The following is a 21,671-nucleotide window of genomic DNA, read 5'->3' as shown; positions in this document are numbered from 1 at the left end:
ATATTCTTATACTTGAATCTTACTTAGTCTTACTACCCCTCTTTAGGACTTACTGCTATAACTTTGCTAAAAACTAAGATCAAGAAGCTTATACTTCTAGTTAAAATTCACAATATGCAAAAAAGATAACATGGAGAATAAACAAATACCCAATTCATAGAGATAAATAGTAATTTAGGATCAATAAATATTTTTCTACTTCTTCATCAAATTGTGATACAAGAGTACTCGACAAAAACTACTAAAAAAAGTGAAAACAAGAATATAGAGAGACTTCTAATTAAAAATGTAATATATATATATATATATATATATATGCTTAATTATGTTTTTTATCCCTATAAATATAGGCGTTTTTGTGATTAGTCCCTACAAATATTTTTGTTAGGAAGTGGTCCTTCTAAAGTAGAAAATTAAGAAATGATCCCTATCGTTAACCTCTTTCTGTTAAGTGCTGAGCTGGCTGACGGAAAGCCAACTCAGTACTCCACATGACGCCACATGGCTATCTTAAGACCTTACGTGGCATGCCACATCATTAATTAATTATTATTTTTATTTAAAATTAAAATTTACAAATAAACCCCTAAACTTATTTTATATAATTACATACACATCCTTCTAATTTTCTTTCTTTCTTTACGACAGTCCCTCCCATCCCATCCCCTCCCCCTTCCTCTCCCTCATTATTAATTGGATTCCTTACACACCTAAGTCCCAAATTTGATGTTTCGTAAAACGGTTGGACTGGTCTTGCCTGGTGCTTCTATGGCCCTGCTGTGTTTTGGAACCAAATGTCTTGGGCTATGAATCCATCGCCTACCGCCGCTGCAAAGCAAGATCTTCATAAGGTCAATACTGAAAAGGCCCAAAGCCATTACTTGGCTTTATATATAATATTATAATCACAACGAATGAGTTCTTTTGTTGAGCGAAAAAAAAATGATAAGCTTGTTTAAGACTCGATATTTGGGGGGTACATTCTAGTTCTATTTGCAAAGAGAAAACATGAAAAACACAAAGGGAAGACTTGAGCTTAGTTCTTCTTCTTCAATCAACTCCTCTCCTGCAGCCTCACCTCCCCCACCCCTAACCTCTACCACAACCCTCACCCATCATCTATTAACACACCCTTGAAAAAGATACACCAGCGCGCCACAAGAATTTGGAATTATAGCTCAACTTTATATTAAATTAAAACATTTAACATTGCCCTTCCACTAAATGAACCCTAATGTTATTGCCCTCCACCATTCCAGGGAAACCCCAACCCAATCTCTCTATTTCAAAGCCCATGTCTTCAAACCCATGTCCAAGCCTAAGAGGTGTTGTTCAGCAATGAAGTAAGCTCCCACAAATGTTCACATTCTGTTTGACGTCACTGTCAATTCCACCCCCAAACCCTTGCGTCGCCGCCATGGGGGCCATTGCCGGCAAGGGGTGCTCTTGCGCCGACATCACGACGGAGGAGGATGAAGAGGCGACAGCGTGGTGGGTAGGAGAGCACTTTGCGTTCTTCTGGCTACCGCTGCTGACAAGGATGTTGCAGAGGGTGCCATCGCGAGTCCAGTACCGGCAGCAAGACTTGCAAAAATGGCGAGGTTGGGAGTAGTTGTAGTTGTAGTAGCAGAACTTGGTATTGGTGGAGTCGCAGCGTGGGCACTTGAGGTTCTCTTACTCTGGCGGAGGTGGAGCTCTGGTAGAGTTCTAAAACGGATGGGGAAGGGAAAGGGAAAAAGGTTGCAGAGGGAAGGAGAGGGGAAAAGAAGGACTGCGGAGGAGAAAGAAAGAAAGTTAGAAGGTTATTTATGCAATTATATAAAATTGTTCAGGAGTTTATTTGTAAATTTTAATTTTAAATAAAAATAATAAATAATATGGCATGCCATGTAAGCTGTGACTGAGCTTCAAAATGGCCATGTGGAGTGCTGAGCTGGCTAACGGAAAGCTAGCTCAGCACTTAACAGAAGAGGGATTAACGGCAGGGACCAATTTCAAAATTACCAACTTTAGAAGTATTACTTCCTAACAAAAATATTTATAGGGACTAATTACAAAAACGCCTATATTTATAGGGACCAAAAACATAATTAAGACCAAAAACATAATTAAGCATATATATATATATATATATATATATATATATTACCACACATCATGTTATTAAATTGGATTGGATTAAGTCATCTCAGTGTGATTGTTCATTGTACCAAAGATCCTTAGAGAAGTTAAAGGCTATTAATAAATAATACAATTTTGTTCATTTAAATGTGTCTATTAACCAAACATTGTTTTTAGGTATTTTTATTAGTGAAAATAAAAAATAAAATAAATACATGTTTAGTTTTATAATTAACACTTGTTTACAAATTATTCTTATATTTTAAAAAATTAACATTTTAATCTCTATACAAATAATTTATTATGTTTTGATACTTGTCATTGTAGCATTGTTAATGATGAGTAATAAAACAAAAAAATACTTGTATTGAGACTAACATGTAATTTTTTTTTAAAATTAGGACTAATTTGTAAACAAGTGTTAATTATAGGAGTCAAATGTGTATTTTAACAAATAAAAAATAATAAAAATTGTAAAATTATTTACAAAAATTAAAAAAGAAGCACCAAATAAAATAATCATAAATTTATAAGAGAATGTAAACTTATATACTTAAGATTATAAATATTGATAAATTAAAGTTTAATTGATTAGGTGAATAGATAGATTAATTGAAAAATTATAAATATAGTTAATAAAATATTAAGAAAAGTTCATATATGATAATTTTTTTATTATTATGATTAAAAGAAGCCAAGATATACCTAAACCTTTTTTCATGGATAAAAGATCTAATTGATAGAGAAAGTATTATATAGTAAGAACTAGATCTTAATATCATGATAAAAAGGTTAAGAATTTACTCACATAATAAGACTAAATCCTTATTTTTGTCTTTGAAACAGTAAGCATCAGACATTTTAGTCTCTAAAACTTTAAAAATATCATGTTAGTCCCACACTTCTATCTTCGTCGAGCATTTAAGTCCCTCAATTCAAACATCGTTAATATACAGTAACAGAATATTGACATATCACGTTAAGTGACATGTATGATTCATTACATGGCAAAAATGATGTCGTATGTGGTATGATATATACTTTTATTTCATTTTAGTCCTTGAGATTATGACATGTTAGTTATTTTAGTCTTTGAGATTGTCATCGATGGATATTTTAGTCCTTGCTCTTAAAATCTTTCAACTATCTATCCTTCTTCTTTTTCACTTTTGTGGAAACCTACCATTCTTACCATAATCATTCTCAGCCTCCTTCTCTCTCTCTCTCTCTTTCTTACTCTTAGCTACTCTTTCATGTACTCAATACTTTCTTTAAAGATCTCTAATAACTATAGGACACATGGAAAAATAAGACCATCAGCAATATCATTCTATATTAGAACTAGAATCAATCTCTAAAGTCAGAGTTACAAATGCATCTGCAGTAGAAAGTGGAAAGCAAAGTTTCTTTTCATTCCTTCTTGGCCATTACAACCAAGGGATAAATGCAACACTAAAGGGATCAAAGTCACTAAGATGGGCAACAAAAAAAGGATATAGGGGTCTAAAACCCCATCTATTGAATGCAATTACTTAATGCCTTACTCCATTATCATATTTGTATTGTTGATATCTTTGGCATGTTGAGCCTACAAATCTGGCCTTAACTACCATAATTTGTACTAAAGAATTTTAAACTACCAATTCTAACTCTTTTTTAAATTCTTTTGTTGGTGTGCTGGGGAAGGTTTTATTGGGCACCTAAGAGAGTGACTAAGAGTAAGAAAGAGAGAGAGAGAGAATGGGGTTAAGAATGATTATGGTGAAAATGATGGTTTTTCAAGAGAATGAAGAAAAAGAAGGATGGATAGTTGAAAGATTTTAAGAGTAAGGATTAAAATGTCTGTCGGTAACAATCTCAAGGACTAAAATGTTTGACAAGTGATAATCTCAAGTACTAAAATGAAATAAAAACATATATCATACGATATATAATGCCATTTTTTTTTACATAATCAATCACACATATCACTTAATGTGACATGTCAACATTATGTTATTATCTATTAATAGTGTTTAGGTCTAGGGACTTAAATGCCCGACAAAGATGAAAGTTAAAGACTAATGTGACATTTTAAAAGTTTCAGGGACTAAAATGCCTAACGCTTACTAAGATGAAAGTTGATTTTCTGAAGTTTTGAGTAGTAGTGCAGTTTTATATTACAAAAATATAATATTTTTTATATAATTATTTTCAAAGATTCTTTAGAAATTAATATACCTAATAAGAAAGTATATTATACTTAAATTGAGGTAATTATGTATCAGAGAATTAAATGAGAATGTTAACATTAATATTTTATTCATACTTTTTAAAGTAAAATAAATAAAAATATATATAAAATAAATTAAGCTATTTATTTGTCAATAATCAAGTGTATTTAAAAAATAAAATTGAGTAATAATACAAGTCTATTTTTTAAGAAAGTTTGATATCCTAGATTTTGTTAAAAATTATAATTGATTAAAATATACATTTGGTCTTTACAATTGATATTTATTTGTAAATTAGTTCCTATAACTAAAAAAATTAATCTCTTAATCGTTGTACAATTGTTTTGTTACATTTCTTTCTCTTCCATCATTAAAATATTATAAAGATGAAGATCAAAACGTAAGAAAATAGTTGTATAAGGACAAAAATTTAAGTTGTTTTAAATATATGGAATAATTTATAAATAGGTGTATCTTGTGGAGATTAAATATATATTTTAAACTAAAAAATAAGAAAATAAATAAGGGTTATTATAATTATTTGATAAATACATTAGTTAACCAATAGTGTAAGATGTGTAATAATTTGAGATTAACTTTTATTGATTTTCATTACAAGTCGTGAGTTTAACCTTTGAAAGCATGAGAAAGAAACAAAGTTGGCATTGTGATATGAGAAAGGTTAAGAGATGATATTCAAGAAATGCGAAAACCTAAAAATGAAGGCAACTATAACAAAGATTGTGTATCAATGTCTATTAAGCAAGAATAAAATAATTTTAAAATTTAAAATACTTTACTGTATACTTGGATATTCTCTCTTTCAGATACTTATAATACTCTAAGTAAAAACATCTTAAAAATATTTGATACAAGAACATTTGCATGTTACAAAATTTTGAACATAAATATTATTATATTTAAGAAAAATATCTGGCCTTTTCATATTGTTTTAGTTTTTCTTAAGGACAAGTGTAAAATGAGTTAGCCCTAACTTATATAGATTAGGACTAAAATGTTCATAGTGTCGAAAAACACATCATATGAATTAGAGTTTGGTCCCTGCATTATAGCATTCAGATATTGCAAACTAGTTGAAGTTGATGAAATATATTTATATAAAAAATAAAATACTTTATTGGTGAAAATTATGTAAGATGACAATCATAATATATTATTAATTTGTCATTATTAAGGGTGAGATTGCAAATGTTTGGTATTTTTTTCTTAATAATTTACACAAACACGATAATTTTAATATTATTTTCAATCACCACAAATTAATCAATGAAGCAATAAGACAAAATAATATGCATCTAAAAATATTTCACATGTATTACATCAAGCACGCTACGATTAATTTCTTGCAAAAATTCTAAACTCCTTACTATGTCTTGACCCAAATAAAATTGACATTATTTTTAACCGTCATAATTCAATCAATATAGTAATAAAGTGAAGTAATAAATAATGATAACCTTTATTTCACATGTATTACATCATATACGTTGCAATCAATTTCTTTGCAAAAATTGAAGGTTCCTTGTATAAACTTATCATCTATGTGGATAATTCACATTATATTTGTAACTAATTAATAAATTTACAAATATTATCTTTTATGAAATATACAAACGGTTTATATTTTGTAGGCTATTAATAATTGGGCGTGAATTTAATATTGATTGAATTTAATATTACATGTGAAAAACTAAATTATTTTTTTTGTCTAATTTCAAAATTGACAGCGTATGAAAATCAGTAACATGATAGAATTTGAATATAGCAAATGTGAACAGTTAATGAGTTGAGGTGAATGAAATGAAAACGCATTATTTAGTTGGCTTACTATTTGTGCTTTTTAGTTTTTCATTTCCAAGATTCAAAACATAAGTTTACGTGTATGACAAGGTTATTCGAACAATAAGGTTCATAAAGTTATTCTAAAATTAATTTTAAGAATTAAAAGGAGATAAAATAAAGTTAAAAATAAAAATATTTATTATATTAAAATATAAACTAACAAATGTTTTTAATAAAAAAAATTAGTAAAATTTTATTGCTTTTAATTACTTAAGATCAATTTTAAATACATTAATATTTTCTTTGAAAGTTAATAGGGTGGGGGATGTTCCCAACGGATAAGGTAATGCAATTTTGAATTTCAGCAAAACAATGTCAGTCGAAAATTATTATTTATCGTCGCCTTCACAATATTGCATTTTTGTCTACTCTTCTAGTATATGACATAAAAGTTGGGAATTATTTCATGTAAAACCAAGAAAATAAACATCGCCGAATTCTTCAATTGATTGACTTTTCAAGTAAATGCACTAAGATTGTTAGTTTGTTACGAAACCAGTTCGGAAATTAACAACACATGGGTAGAAAAAGAATATACATACGCATCGAAAAGTTGACATTTGTAGATTTATGCACAACACAATGTGATTCAAGCAATTCGGTGTATAATAAAAAGTCATCATATTCACGTTTGTAAGTACGTCCTGCCGTTTCTTATTTATCACTCTTGTTAAAAAAGTTAATTTAAGATAATGTTAATTTTCTTTTCTACAGCATACCCTTTACTAAAAGAAATATAAAAAAGGTATAACAGAAAATTAGATGATTATTTTAATAAAAATGAGAGTATTGACTATATTTTTTATTTTCCATACAAAACCTTAAAGTGTCAGATAAAATGAAATATAATTTAAAATATTTAATATAAATATATTATGCGCTCCTTAGAGTTAGTGCTATCAGGACACTCGTATTTTGTAGAACTTTAACCTATTATTAATGCTATTATATTGAACTAAGTTAATCATATATTGATTAGCTTAGTAACCAGTTGAACTATACGTCTGTGTAATAAATATTGTAAGAACCTTGTAACCAACTGGGTACGGATGTTTTGGGAATTTATCTTCAAAATTTAGAAAATATTTGAAAGAGTCTATAGAGAATTTGTAAAAATAAAATATAATTTCATTTTATTTTAACTAATTCTAATAACTTTATATTCAAAAAGTCCTTATTTAATATGTAAAATCAATCTCAAGATTGTAAATAAAAGGCAACGGTTTAGGACGTGAAACATTAGTAAAGCTATTTTTTTCTTTTATAGTTCACCATGTATCTATTTAAAATTAAAATGAACTAAAAATAAGGTGTAAATTAAAATAATTTTTATTGTAATAAATTTTTATCCATATTTTTATAATTTTGTTCTAAATTTTATAAATTAAAATAGTTATTTTTTTTTTCGTATTACATATATAAGTTTTTATATTTTTCGTAAATGTGTATTTTTTACATTTATAAAAATTATCTTATTTTTTTATTTTTTTAATTTATAGTTTATTTTTATATTAATTGTTGACATTAATTCATTTTTTTACACTATATAATAAAAATATTATTTTAAAAATATTTCATTTTAATAAATTTTATAATTTTGATATACAGTATTCATAGTTATAAAATAAAGTCAAATGATTTATTATTTTTATTTAAAAAAAATTATTTTTTAATTATTAAAATATATATTTATTATAAAATAAAATATTACATATATATTTAATTAATCTTCTTACCATATTTTTAATATTAAATATTTTGTAAAACCAATTGAAGTCATAAAATTGATACTAATTTAGCCCAATTTAGAGCCTATTCAAAATTAGGTCATATGGATTCAGTTGCATGAATTATGCAATTTTTTTAATCACATGATCTTCGTGTTTTAAGTATTTCATTTGTTTATTGTTTTTTTTTTTAGGTATGCATGTGAATGTTCTCAATTGATTTGGTTGTTGATAATATACACATGTTTTAATATTTATTTTTTACCATTTGTATTTAACTATTATGTAAAATCCCATGCTAATTTGACCAAGTGATCTGAACTCACTATTATTAAATGAGAAAATATTGAATTATATCCATTAATAAAAATATATTTTAAAAATATTATTGAGTATTCTCAAAATATTATACCAAATTCATTTGAATATTATTTTATACTTATATATAAAATTGACTGTATCAATTTATTACTTTATGCATTAAATTTTAAAATATATAAAGTTATTTATATATATGTGACTTTACCTATTTATTACTCTATGCATTAAAATTCGAAATGTATAAAGTCATTTCTATATATGTGACTCTACTTACTTATTACTCTATGAATTAAAATTCAGAACTATAAAGTCACTCTTATTCACTGTATTTATTTATTACTCTACGCATTAAAATTCAAAACGTATGACTTACGAATTAAAACTATATTTCATTCATATTTATTATTTTTGAATTGCATTTAAAGAATGTTTATTAAAATTGATGGTTATATTATCTTACAAACGGCAACATAAATATTTATATTATAAAATGCCTTAAATTACTGTTTATTAAAATTAATTATAATATTTTTTATAATTTATGAATTGAAATTATATTTGATTCATACTTAGTATCTTTGAATTATATTTAAAGATATTTTATTTAGAATTGATGGTTATATTATATTAAAAACGGTAATAACAATATTTTTGTAAATGATGTTTAATAAAAAATTATTAAATTATTAAATATAAAATTTTTAAAAATTTTATTGTCAAGTAAAATTATATCTAATGAATAGAAATAATTAAACAATAAAAGAAATATCTATTAATTTCTTGAGCTACATTTTAATTGAAAATAAAATTATATTTATACTTTAAGTTATATTTAAATTTGAGTAATATTAATTTAAATTATTTTAATATAATCTATATTTTAATATGTATTTCAAATACCAAAATATATTTTGAATTAAAAAAATTATATTTATAAAGATATTAGTTTATATTACATATTGTTAAGTTAAATTTATAATAAAAAGATAAGTTTATATATTTAAATTATTTTATTAATTAGTTTTGTATAATCTATAATTTGATATGTACTTTAAACTCTAAATTTTACTTTAAATTAAAAAATTTACACTTACAAAATTATTAATTTATACTATATAATATTAAATTAAATTTATAATGAAAAGACAACTTTACAAATGAAAATACTATATATAAAATAAAATTAAAATTATATTAAATTAAAAAATGCTAAAATGAATTATAATAAGGGGCAGGTCAGGGATTCTTACCCAAACTGCTATCTTTCTAAGATTATAATCCTGAGGTTTAAAGAGAGGTCTCCACCGCTAACCTAGCAGATAATGATCTAAAATTAATCAGGGACCTTCAAACAGGGCGTGTTTATAATCCTCCATATTTTCAAAATTAATAAGGAAAAAATCACTATTCAAATCAAGAATTTTTAGGGACCCATGTTTACCCCAAATATTATTTAGCTTCTGACTTAAAAAAAAACTGAAACTGATTGATTTCCCTAGTAGTTTAACTATAAGTATAAATTTCTAGAGAGCACACCATTCCTCATAATCCTCTAAGGGGATCTTTAGGTTAGGACACAAGTTTTGCATTTTATCATTACTTTCATTATCATCCGCGACCTCAAAAACAATATTCAAATCATCCAAAACAGTTTTGATAATTTCTTCACCATTTAAAATCAAATCTACGTCACTTGACTCTAAAACCTTATCTTTATAGGATGAAAGCTTTGAAAAACAAGGTACATAAAACACCTGGTAAGATGCGTTCTTAACAGATCTTGAGTCTCCTTGCAATCCTAAGATCGACATCTCCGTTTGTCCCCCTTCATTCGTCTTAATCTTCTTAGTGCTCCGATCCATGAGATCCAGTTCCTCTGTGGACCGCTTCTCAGCCTCATGCCTCTCCATGTTCTCTGAACTCTCGAGCTCACGAATAAGGGACCGTGCTCCCCTTCCCGAAACGATTTTGTCTTCCTCCAGAACTTCAGAAAGCTTTCGCAACCACTGCCGAATTGCTAGGGCGAGAACCCTAGGAGTGCCTCCAAAGCCCTCTTTTCTTGAAAGGAAAAATTAGGATCTTGGAACTTTCGCGAGAACTCACAAATTTATATATTTAAATTATTTTAACAATTAGTTTAATATAATCTATAGTTTAATATATACTTCAAACACTAAAATGTACTTTAAATTAAAAAAATTACACTTACAAAATTGTTAATTTATATTATATATTATTAAATTATATTTTTAATAGAAAGAAAAGTTTACATATGAAAATACTATATATTAGATAATTTAAAATTACATTAAATTAAAAATTATTCTAATTAATGATAATAATTTGCATAATTTAAGAATTATAATTATAATTGATTTATATTTATTATCTTTGAATTGTATAAAAAAAATTAAAATCGATAGTTTTGCAATTATGTCAGCAGTCAAGAATTGTCTGTCCACGTAAGTACATATGTTTTCGAGGTTGATACTTTTTATTTTGTTTCACTAAATTGTGTTGTATATTTTAATTTAATTTTTTTAGTAAGCATAAAGTTGTATTATCTTTAAATGATATCATGTATTGAATTTTATTTTTAATTGATTAATTTGTATTGAATCTATCATTATTTTCTTATATTCATCACATGTAATCATTTACTTTTATGTTTTTCATGCTTTTGTAGGAGAACAATAAATTCTAATGAAGATTAATATATTTTTCTTAACGATCTGAATTTAACAACAGATGCTTGAAAAATAAAAGTGTAAATATTACGATTATGGGATACACTAAATATATATTATAAAAAAGAGTTAATTAATACTGATATGGTACTAATTGATGAAAATGTATTAATATTTACATTTTTCTTATTAAAAATTTATTATTTTAATAAATTATAATTATGTTGTCTTTTATATGTTGTTGTATAATAACTAACTAACCTAATTTATTTTTAAATTTTCTAATTGATTAATTTTTCATTTTTATAGAGCAATTATATAATACTTCCATAGGACAAGGTATTTCTTATAGGTTCAAAGGTATATTAAATGAAGGAAAAATATACTACATAACAGATTTTTCAATGACAAAGAACAAAGATATATTTGCTGAGATTGAAAACAATTCTTTCATGTTGTAATTATATGCCACAACTATTATTAAGGAATTAAATGATGATAACATAATTCCTTACTATATCTTTGAGTTTGTGAACTTTGAAGATTTGAAAAGTCATTGTAGAAATAACGTCTTAACATGTATTTTGCTATAAAACTTTACTAAAATTTTTTATATAATTTATATTTTATTTATCAATTAGTTTTCTAAATTTATTTATTTTATGAATAGATGTAATTGGAGTAGTCATACACACAAGTTCTATTAAAGAAAAAACAACTGCTCAAGGTAAGGTTAATGTCATGACAAAATATTCATTTATTAAACAAAATAAGATGTCAATAACTATTATTTTATTAATATTACACATATCTAAAAATTCTAAAATTTAGTATTGGCATCATCAAAATTATTTTTTATTTTTCATAATATTATAAAACTATCCATTAAAAATTAATATTTCTTACATTTTAAAGAATACTTTAATAAACAATTATATACATGATTTTATTTGTCTCATTTATTCTTACTTTAAAATTTTATAGGTATTGCATCATTATTACTTCCAGGTGGTAGAATAGCTTATAGTAAATTTCAAATACTATTAGATCTTTTTGAAGAGAGCATATATTCAATTAAACCAAATACTGAACTTGCCTAATTAATAATTCAAACAGATCTTATTGTTTGGGATGATATAAATAGATTGGCTTTTGAGGCTCCTGATAGGTCCTTCAAAGATATTGTTGGTTATAAATATCCTAATAATACATCTAAGCCATTTGCAGGAAAAATAGTACTTCTTATAGGAGATTTTAGACAAATATTATTTGTGGAATCATTGCAAAATTTATATGTTATCCAAAAGTATGAAAATTATCAACAACTCCTCTTCAAGTCAGGTAAATTCCTTGGCAAATAAATTTAATAAAAGGCTCATACAAGTTGGAGATGGAAACATACCAATAACTAGTATAATAAGAGAAGACCTTCTCATGTGGATAAAAATTTCAAGCCAATATCTACTCAAGCCAGTGGAGGATTCACTGAAATAAATTTTTGAAAGCACATATCCAAATTTTCAACAACAAATACGGGATGAAAAATACCTGCAAGAGAGAGTCATACTTGCTCTTTTAAATGACATTGTTGATGATATTAATAATGATATCATAAACATGATAAAAGGGTCAATAAAGTATTACAGAAGCTCTGACCTGTCAGATCGGTGTATTTATCATTCCATTTGAATTGTGCTGTGTATGTTTAAAGTGTATGAATTATCTATATATATTGGAGAATATGAATGTGAAAGCTGTATAATTGCTATGTGATGAGCGATATATATTTTTGAATGTTGTATTATGATGCTGGCAAGTGTGATGAGCAGAACAGTTAGAAATTAGTTGTTAAGTGTGTTGTACATGCGATAAGCTAGGAAATATGATCGAGAACCAATATAATCTCATCCGAGAGAAAGATTGATAGTTCTGGGTGCAGGGTGTCTCACTCAAGCGAGGGAAACCTCGCTCAAGTGAGGGAAACCTCGCTCAAGCGAGAAGTTATCATACATAATTAAATCCTTGAGTGTTCTCGCTCAAGCGAGATCAGTCTCGCTCAAGCGAGAGCAGATAGGATCACCCCATCTATCCCCTCACCCAGGTGAGGGTTGGCTCATCCAAGCGAGAAGTAGCTCGCTTAAGCGAGAGCGCGCATGTTAGAGGGATATTTAAGGGGCCTCAGCGCCCAGAAACATCATTTTCTCACTAAACAACTTTTCTCTCTCAATTTCTCTCTATTCTTTCTCCTATTACTCTTAGAGAAAACTTCCTCAAAGCTGAATTCCTTCCTGATCAAAGCGAGATCTTCCATCTCATCGAGGTCTAGGTGAGTTCTCGAAGCTCAATTCTCAATTTTTACCTTGTTTCTTCTCTCCCTTTCTCAAGGGACTTAAATCAGGTTATTTTGAGTAGATCTGAGCTGCTCAAGCTGTATTCCACACCTAAACGATTAATCATTCTACAGAACTCACTAGGAGTACTATTTTGGAACTCATTCCAGGTAAGGGGAGCTTACTTGATTTGATCCAATTTATTTAATAGAAATTGTGATGTCTATATAAGTTATTTCATTCTAGCTGAGAATAATGGGCTGTATGAGTTAACTTTGGGCTAAAATCTAGAGTTTGTGTAGTTAAGTAGATTCCTCTGTTGTTTGATGATTGTTTAAAAAATCGTATTGGAATATTTAGTTAATATTGTGAGCTACTTAGTTTTGTTGGGTGAAATAATATATCTGGTTAAAAATGATGAAATTGAAAATATAAGAATTTGTTGTGCTGTCAATGCTGGATAAAAATATATTTATTGTTGTATTGTTGAGGTTGAAAATGAATATTTTGCTGTGCTGTAACATGCTGATGTAGCTGTGTTGCATCCTATTCATTAACATCATTTTAGAGCTGATTAGGATGCTGATCTGTGCTGTGTCTGGATTAGATACCGAGATGGATCACTCCCAGAAGGCAAAATAGTTCCTCTGGATTACTTAGGCTGTGAAACCAGATGGAACTGATTCGCTGCATTTGCGTTAGTTCGGCTGGGAATAGGCTGAATGTAACACCCTCTTCTCATTTTTCGGTAAAATGCAATTAGATGTAAATTTGGAGGATTTTTAGAGGAGTTTTGGTACAGGAGATCTCGCCCAGGCGAGGTGAATCTCGCTCAGGCGAGATTGAGCGTGCAGAAATATCTTGCTGCAGGGCTATCTCGCTCAAGCAAGATGAGATAAATATTGTCCAACGGTCAACTCACTCAAGCGAGAGTGATCTTGGTCAGACGAGCTAAGAATCTCCCTCAGGCGAGATAGGTCCCTCAGGTGAGGACCCACAGCAGAAATGACATGCTTTCTAGACACCATCTCGCTCAAGCGAGCATATCAAAAAATAAGGGGCAAGACCATTGTCTGCATATCTTGCTCAGGCGACAGAGTCATCACTCAAGCGAGATGTCGTCGCTCAGGTGAGCTGCCCCTCACTCAAGCGAGAATGCGCGGGGCTGAGGAGTATTTAAGAGATTTCTTACATGAGAAATTCATTTTATTACAAACTCACGTACCTCTCTCAAGTTTTTTTTTAACTCTCTCTTCCTTTTATTTAGATAAAAGCCTCAAAAACTCTGATTTCTCTTCATAATCACACTTGGACGTTGAAGCTAAGTAATTCTTAGTAAGTTTCTTCGGATTAAACTTATGTTTTTCTGATCGTTTTCTTGTTTTTGTTCCTTATGTATATCTTATGATATTCAGGAAAACTTTCATCTGTGAACCTTAAGCCTTTTCCATATAACTTTGTGAGCTCAACTTCGAGGTAAGGAGAACTCTATTTTATTGTTATAGTGCAATATTTATTTATGCTCATAAAGCACTGTTATGTGAATATGGTATGAGAATAGATGATTGCGTTATATGTTGTGTTGATTATGGTTGAAAAGATGTTTGTTTGATGAGTTAGACTAAGTGGTTGTTAGACTAAGTGGTTGGTATAGGTTCATATGTATTATGTGATGATTAGTTAGTGTAAAATATTACTGAGCTAGCTGAGTGATTTGTGTGATTTTATGAAATATATCTGAGTAAAATGATATGAGGAAATGATGTGAATATGAAGGTTTATGATTAAAATTGTATCAATGAATGTATGCGTGGAATGGAATTAGTATCGAAGTGCTTTACTAAGCACGATCTTATGAGTGGGAAGAAAGGATAATTCTGAGAATGACTCTAAGAGTCAGCTATGGATTTGATCTAGTGTGAATAGTTACAAAGATATACTGGGGGTATAGAGTCTGGAGACTATGAGAATCTTGGGGAAACGTAGGGTGGTGAGCGACATTCGTGTATGTGTACACACTCTTTATGAGAGCGAATGCGTCACATGGCCTCACACTCGTTTCCTGACTAGACTCTTGACTATGCCTTTGCTAAAGGGCTCGATTATTGCACATGTTGTGTCTGTGTGCATGAGCTAACCGGCGACTATTTACCTAGTTGAGTAAGACCTCGAGCAGTGCTGAAGGCATCGATATTTATGATCACAGTGCGCTAGAAGTGCGTGTTGGAATGAGAGAAAAGAAAATGAATGATAAATTATTAAATGTTATGTGTGATGTTAATATGTTTGTAAATATGAATTCGTGAAATTGAATGTGTTGCCTAAATGTTAAAATTATGATTTTATGCTAAATAATTATAAAAGGATAGAATAAACGCTCATCCTTACTAATAATTTCAGGGAATTGGGATGACAGAGCCTTAGAGAAGAGTTAGACTAGTAGATAATTCTATACATTTTATGTTAAATTATGTATTTTATGAGTATCAGAGAGTAAATTACTTTAAATTTGTTGTACTTATAGAAGATGAACCTAGGGTTTTTGTTATGATAGAAATGGATCACTCTTGTAGTATCCCTTTTGACTTCCCTAGAAGTAGGATACATCAGACTCTGCCTATATATGTACCAAGGTACTGTTAGGACCCCGACAACTTTTACTTACCTATTCACCTACCACGATCATGATCATCTCGAAAGACCATCCAGATGGACATTTGAGCATGTCACTAGTACAAAGGTTAGAGCTGATTCAAGAGATCTCTATCTGGGATCAGAGGAAGATCTGGATTCGAAAGACTTAGCTAAGATAAAGAGTTGGGATGCTGAAGATGAGTAGGATTGATCTTAAGTGGTTGGTTTTGAGGAAGATTGTTGTAGGACTTGTCTATGTTTATGTGTTGTAAATATTTTAATGATGTAATTATTATTTCAAGTCCCATATATTTTGACTCATGGTTTATAAATTAATTTACTCAATATATGAAATGCATGTTTAAAATTTCTTAACTTAAATTGTTTTATTATGTTTTAGATTCAGACTTTCAAATTACTGTCGTATCATTTATATTAATTTATATCGAATTAATTGAACAAGTACTATACCTTAGAGAAAATTTCATTAATTTTCTATAATTATTTCTGTAATATTAAGTAAATTGATGTTCAGATTTAAAGATTAAGAAACATTTATACATTGTACGGATTTTTGAGATAAGGATGTTACACTGAACATGCTGCGTCAATTGATTAAAGCTGGTTTGCTGAATGCTGTGAAATATACTAGTTGTTTAAATCATGTTACATATTTATATTCTATAGTTATGATGTTTAATTATATAAGCTCACCCTTGCATTTTCGTTATGTTGTTATGTGTACTGCGATGATTGTACGGTGGTACTTGAGTAGAGGGTACAAGTAATGCGTTTACTTCTCAAGCTGGAAGGTCTGGCTAAGGGTTGATGAAGTGGATATTTTGGGAAATAGTAGCATCAACTTCTTTTACCAGTATAGGGTGTAGAAATAGATCTAGACTGTTTTGCTACATTTCGCAAGGAATGTAATTATTATTCGAATAGCTTGTATTTTGAACTCCTTGCTAAACAGCGTTGTAAATATATAAATTTATGTAAATTTTGGGTATTATACAAAAATAATTATGGAGTTCTGTCATTTTATTAATGTGAATGTCAAAATACAATTTGCGATAGATTTTATACTCTTGAGTGCATACAATATCTAACGAATAAATAAGTGAATTAAAAAGAGTAATGTAGTATGTCATTGATTCTTTATAAAAAAGGGTCGTGACATGACCAGATTGATAAAATCACTGAACAAAAGCTTATATATCCTGTAGAATTCTTATATACTTTAAATTTTTATAGATTTCCTCTCCATTACTTGCAACTCAAAGAAAGAATGTCAATTATGCTACTTAAGAACATCAACCGCACGTTAGGAATGTGCAATGGAACAAGACTCCTTATCATGCATTTAGGAGAGTGAATAATTAAAGACAAAAATAATTATAGGAAGCAACATTGGTGCTAATATACTTATTTTGCAGATAGTTTTAAGAACAAGTGACTCCAAGTGGCCTTTTCTTTTAAGAAGAAAACAATTTCTAATAAAGATATGTTATGCAATGACAATAAACAAAAGTCAAGAACAATCATCAGATTATATTGCATTATATTTACTAAAAACTGTATTTAGCCATGGTCAGTTATATGTTGCATTGTTTAAAGTAACGTGAATAAAAGAAATAATAATCCTTATTATTAAAAAGGATAACAAATATATAGGATATACAAAAAATGTTGTATATAAGGAAGTATTTCATAATCATTTTCAGTGTAATTATATTTAATATAATAATTTTTTTACTATATTTATATATTTTTTGTATTTAAATTATATATTTTATATTTTAAAATAAATTAATTTTAAAAAAAACTTGTAAAACGCACAAAATATTTACTTAGAATGTATGTGCATGTAAATTGTTCTAAACTCTGTTAGTTAAGTGAGAATAAAAATATTTAATAAAAGTAAAAATTTTATTATATTAAATATGCAAAGAACATTCAATACTCGTTTTTATGTGATCATATGTATTTAATAAAGTATATTAATTGTTTTTTAATTAACCCATGCTTAAGACTCTCATTAGAAATTTATTCTGTTTTATTTAAGTGTAGGAAAAAACTATGAAAGAATAATACGAAGGAAATAAAAAGATATTGTGTGGAATAAGGAAGAAAGGAATTGGTTAGCTTCTTTTACCATGTCACAAATGTACATAATTGCTTATCACAACTAAGAAATTTATTTACATTCTCTCTTTCAAGAGAAGGGAGTATAAGTTTTAAACTCTGGTAAAAAAAGTATTTATTAATACGATTAAAGATAGTATTTCTTAGTTTATTGATTTGATTGCGGCTGAATCAAGGTTGGATGGAGAGTAATAAAATAAATATCTTTTGTATTATATTTAAATAATTAATTTAGAATTATATAAAAGTTAATTAATTTAAAATGATAAATATTTAATACAATTAAAATTTAAAATATAATTTATTTAAAATAATACTTTTATTATATATAATAAAAAATTTAATTAAATATCAATAATATATATATAATTATAAATTTAACATATAAGACTCTTAAAAGTAAATTTAAAATTTATAATAATAAAAAATAAGATAAAGTTTATAAATATAAAAATAGGTATTTGTAAAAAATTATAAATATATTAAGGTAATCAGAAAACTTTAATAATAATTTTAATTTCTAAATTTTAAAATAAAATTAATAAAGACGTGAAAAAAAATCATTGAAACAAGAAAAAGTGTAATTCAAATATCTTACATATGACAAACTATAAAAGCATATTTGAAATGAAGTTTTTGGAAAGGAAGATATATTTTTTAAATTTTAAATTAAAAATATATATTATTTATGATAAAAATATATTATCAATATATTAAAATTATGTTAATATATTAATTTATATATTTTATTTAAAAATTATTAATTATAAATATATTTATTTAAAATATAAATTTTATTCTTCTCTCCATTTTAAAATCTTTATTTTCAAATAAATTCTAAACCTTGTGTCCAGTTTTTCTCCCTCTTTTTCTTAACATTAAATGGAGTATGTTTTAATTATTTTTTTTATTACATCAATAGATTCTTAATATATGTAAAAAAATAATAATTTAAAAAGCATAAAAAAGACAAATGCGTAAGAAAATAATAAACGTTCTTACAATTTATAAAAAAACTTATATTAAGCGTCAACAATTTTTTTAAAAAAATTATTATGAAAAAGAGTAAATAAAACATAATACTATAATAAATAACTTTTGATTTTAAAAATATTGACAATAAATATTAATTCGGAGAGAACCCCACACTAATTACACTCTATCGACCTTGCTATACCATTCCGTCATTTAAGATAGTAGGCTTAGAAACTTCGATCATTAATAAATCAATATTAAATAGCTAGCTGAAGAATATTGAAAAGAGTAACTTTAAATCATTTTACTTGTTTATTTTTACTATAATGTTTTAATTATTAAATAAAAATAATGAATATATACAATTTTCATTTAATACTTACTTTATAAAATAATAAAAACATTAAAAAAGTGAAAAAGGGGATATAACACATCTTTGCTGAAAATTAAAACAAAGAATAAGTATTGCATTGACCATAAAAAAAAGTATTCTGCTAAAATGTATAATGACATAAGATAAGAGGGTGTCATAAATCCTAAATGTGAGTTGAAAGTGCTTCTCACATTCATGAAGTGGGTACCTTAGCTACCATGTCCTCATTTAGTAACTAACCTTGAACATTATAAACCCCAAGTATCCTCAGCTTCTTGAAGAGGATTGAAAATTATAACAAGGAATAAGTCGACTACTTTTAAAAAAATATTTTACTAACAAGTATTTTAAAATATTAACCAAAAAAATTAATATATTAAATATTTTTATTGAAAAATACGATTGAATTACATTAGAAATTACGACAAAGTGTGTTGATAGTTTTTTTATATAAAAATAAACTTTTATTTATACTTTTTTTTTTATCAATATCTTAAAATAACTTATCTTACGAAAATGTAAAACAATTTGGGAGGGAGGCTGTCATGAATGTTCAGTTGACAGTGCTGAACGCATTCATCAAGCGGGCACATGGCTGCTGCTGTCAACTTCCATCGATTGACATGTTCTTCAAATCTTTCCATTGGAGTGATATAATCACTGAGCATGTGTATACTTCACAATTACAACGGTTATATATACTTTACTAGAAACTTGTATATATCCACTTTCTCATTCTTACAAAAATTCAACCATCCCAATATAATTTAAATTTCATTTAAATATATGGATAAGACTAGATTGTTACATATTTTTATTCCTACCAAGAATATATTTTTTTAATTTTATTTTATTAAAAATTATAAACACGTTTTTAAATAAAATAATATTTCTAAAATCATTTCAGCCATTATTTTACGTTATAACAATATTCATTCATGTTAATATTTATATATAATATATTTTTATAACAAATAAAGTTAAAACACTTTTTACTTAAATTTATATAATATATTTTTGCGTATCCTGTGCTCTCTGAATGGCTTATATGAGGAGAGGACTGAGAGGGCACTTTCTTTAGCGCTTGTTTCAACACTCTCTCTACCCCGCATGCGAATTCTTCGCCCGCTACGTTGGAAACTGCTTTGAAGAAAATGCCTCCCTTGCCGGAAATGAGAGAGGCTGCGAGGTGAAGAGGAGTTAACTGTGCGTGGCCCTTGTTCTTTGCTAGTCGGTGAGCACTCACAAGAGCCTCGTTGGTTCTGTGCATGAACTTTTCCGGATTCATTTATGCCTACACATAATATAACCGTTTAAATGAATTATGAACCACTCATAGTATTAAATAATAGGAATAATATATAATTATGATAACGAGGACGTGATTGTTAGCAATCCTACTAACCTTATCGCGCAAGGGTTTTTGGGAATTGAGAGAAGAACGATTAATCGAATCGAATCAAACCAACGAAAAATGAAAGAATTACAATTTGTTGAGCAATGTACGTACAATGGAAGTGTCTCAGGTATGACGAACTGTGGAAGAATAGAAATTAGAATGCATGCCTATTGGTTTACTGGAAAAAGTTGCTTCTAGAAAGTTCCTTAGTTTTGTTTTGGATGCAGTAGAAGCTACTAGAGACTTCCATTTCTTCTTCTTTTTAATACTTCGCTCCTTGTTAAAGAAAAAACAAAGAGATAACAATAAAAACTAAATAAAAATGTTGTTTTTAATAGATAGTTTCGTTTAATTTGAATTATATACAATCAATTTTAATTAAGGATAAAGTAAAAATTTTAGTGCAGGTTTCATGATTAATTAACTATAAATTCACATTTATTTAAACGTTAGCAGTTGTATTTCTACGTTAGATCTATGTTTTTAAGTTTGTTATCTTGAATTTAAAGATAAGTTTATTGTTATTTAAAAATATTTTTTATTACTCCTTTTTAAATAGTTTTCATGTAAAATATTCATGTTTTTTTCAGTATTAAACGAGACTTACAACCCAAAGAGAAACAAAACTAGACGACTGGCCTAGACCACAAATTTCATAAAGAATTCAGTCTCAAAAAAGGCTCTAAAGAAGAGGGAGCCCTACCAAAAAGAGAAGCAGACATATCAAGATTAGGGCCTATCTTAGCCAACCAATCAGCACATTAGTTACCTTCTCGAAACACATGACTGAACCTAATAAACTTAATGTTCCTAATCAAATCCCTAATTTTGCAAATAACAAAATAAAAGGGGTGAGTACTACTCTGAATATTCACAAGCAAGT

At 27.6% G+C, this 21,671-nt stretch overlaps 1 pseudogene; it reads right to left on the bottom strand.

The window, feature by feature from the left end:
• Positions 1-1,203: 1,203 nt before the first annotated feature.
• On the bottom strand, positions 1,204-10,155 carry LOC113851945 (annotated as a pseudogene).
• Between the last annotated feature and the right edge of the window lie 11,516 nt (positions 10,156-21,671).

This window comes from Abrus precatorius, unplaced genomic scaffold, assembly GCF_003935025.1.
Source record: "Abrus precatorius isolate BTA unplaced genomic scaffold, Abrus_2018 Scaffold10, whole genome shotgun sequence".
Classification (NCBI taxonomy): domain Eukaryota; kingdom Viridiplantae; phylum Streptophyta; class Magnoliopsida; order Fabales; family Fabaceae; genus Abrus; species Abrus precatorius.
The sequence above is the reverse complement of the archived record's forward strand: the minus strand, read 5'-3'. Positions and strand labels throughout refer to the sequence as shown.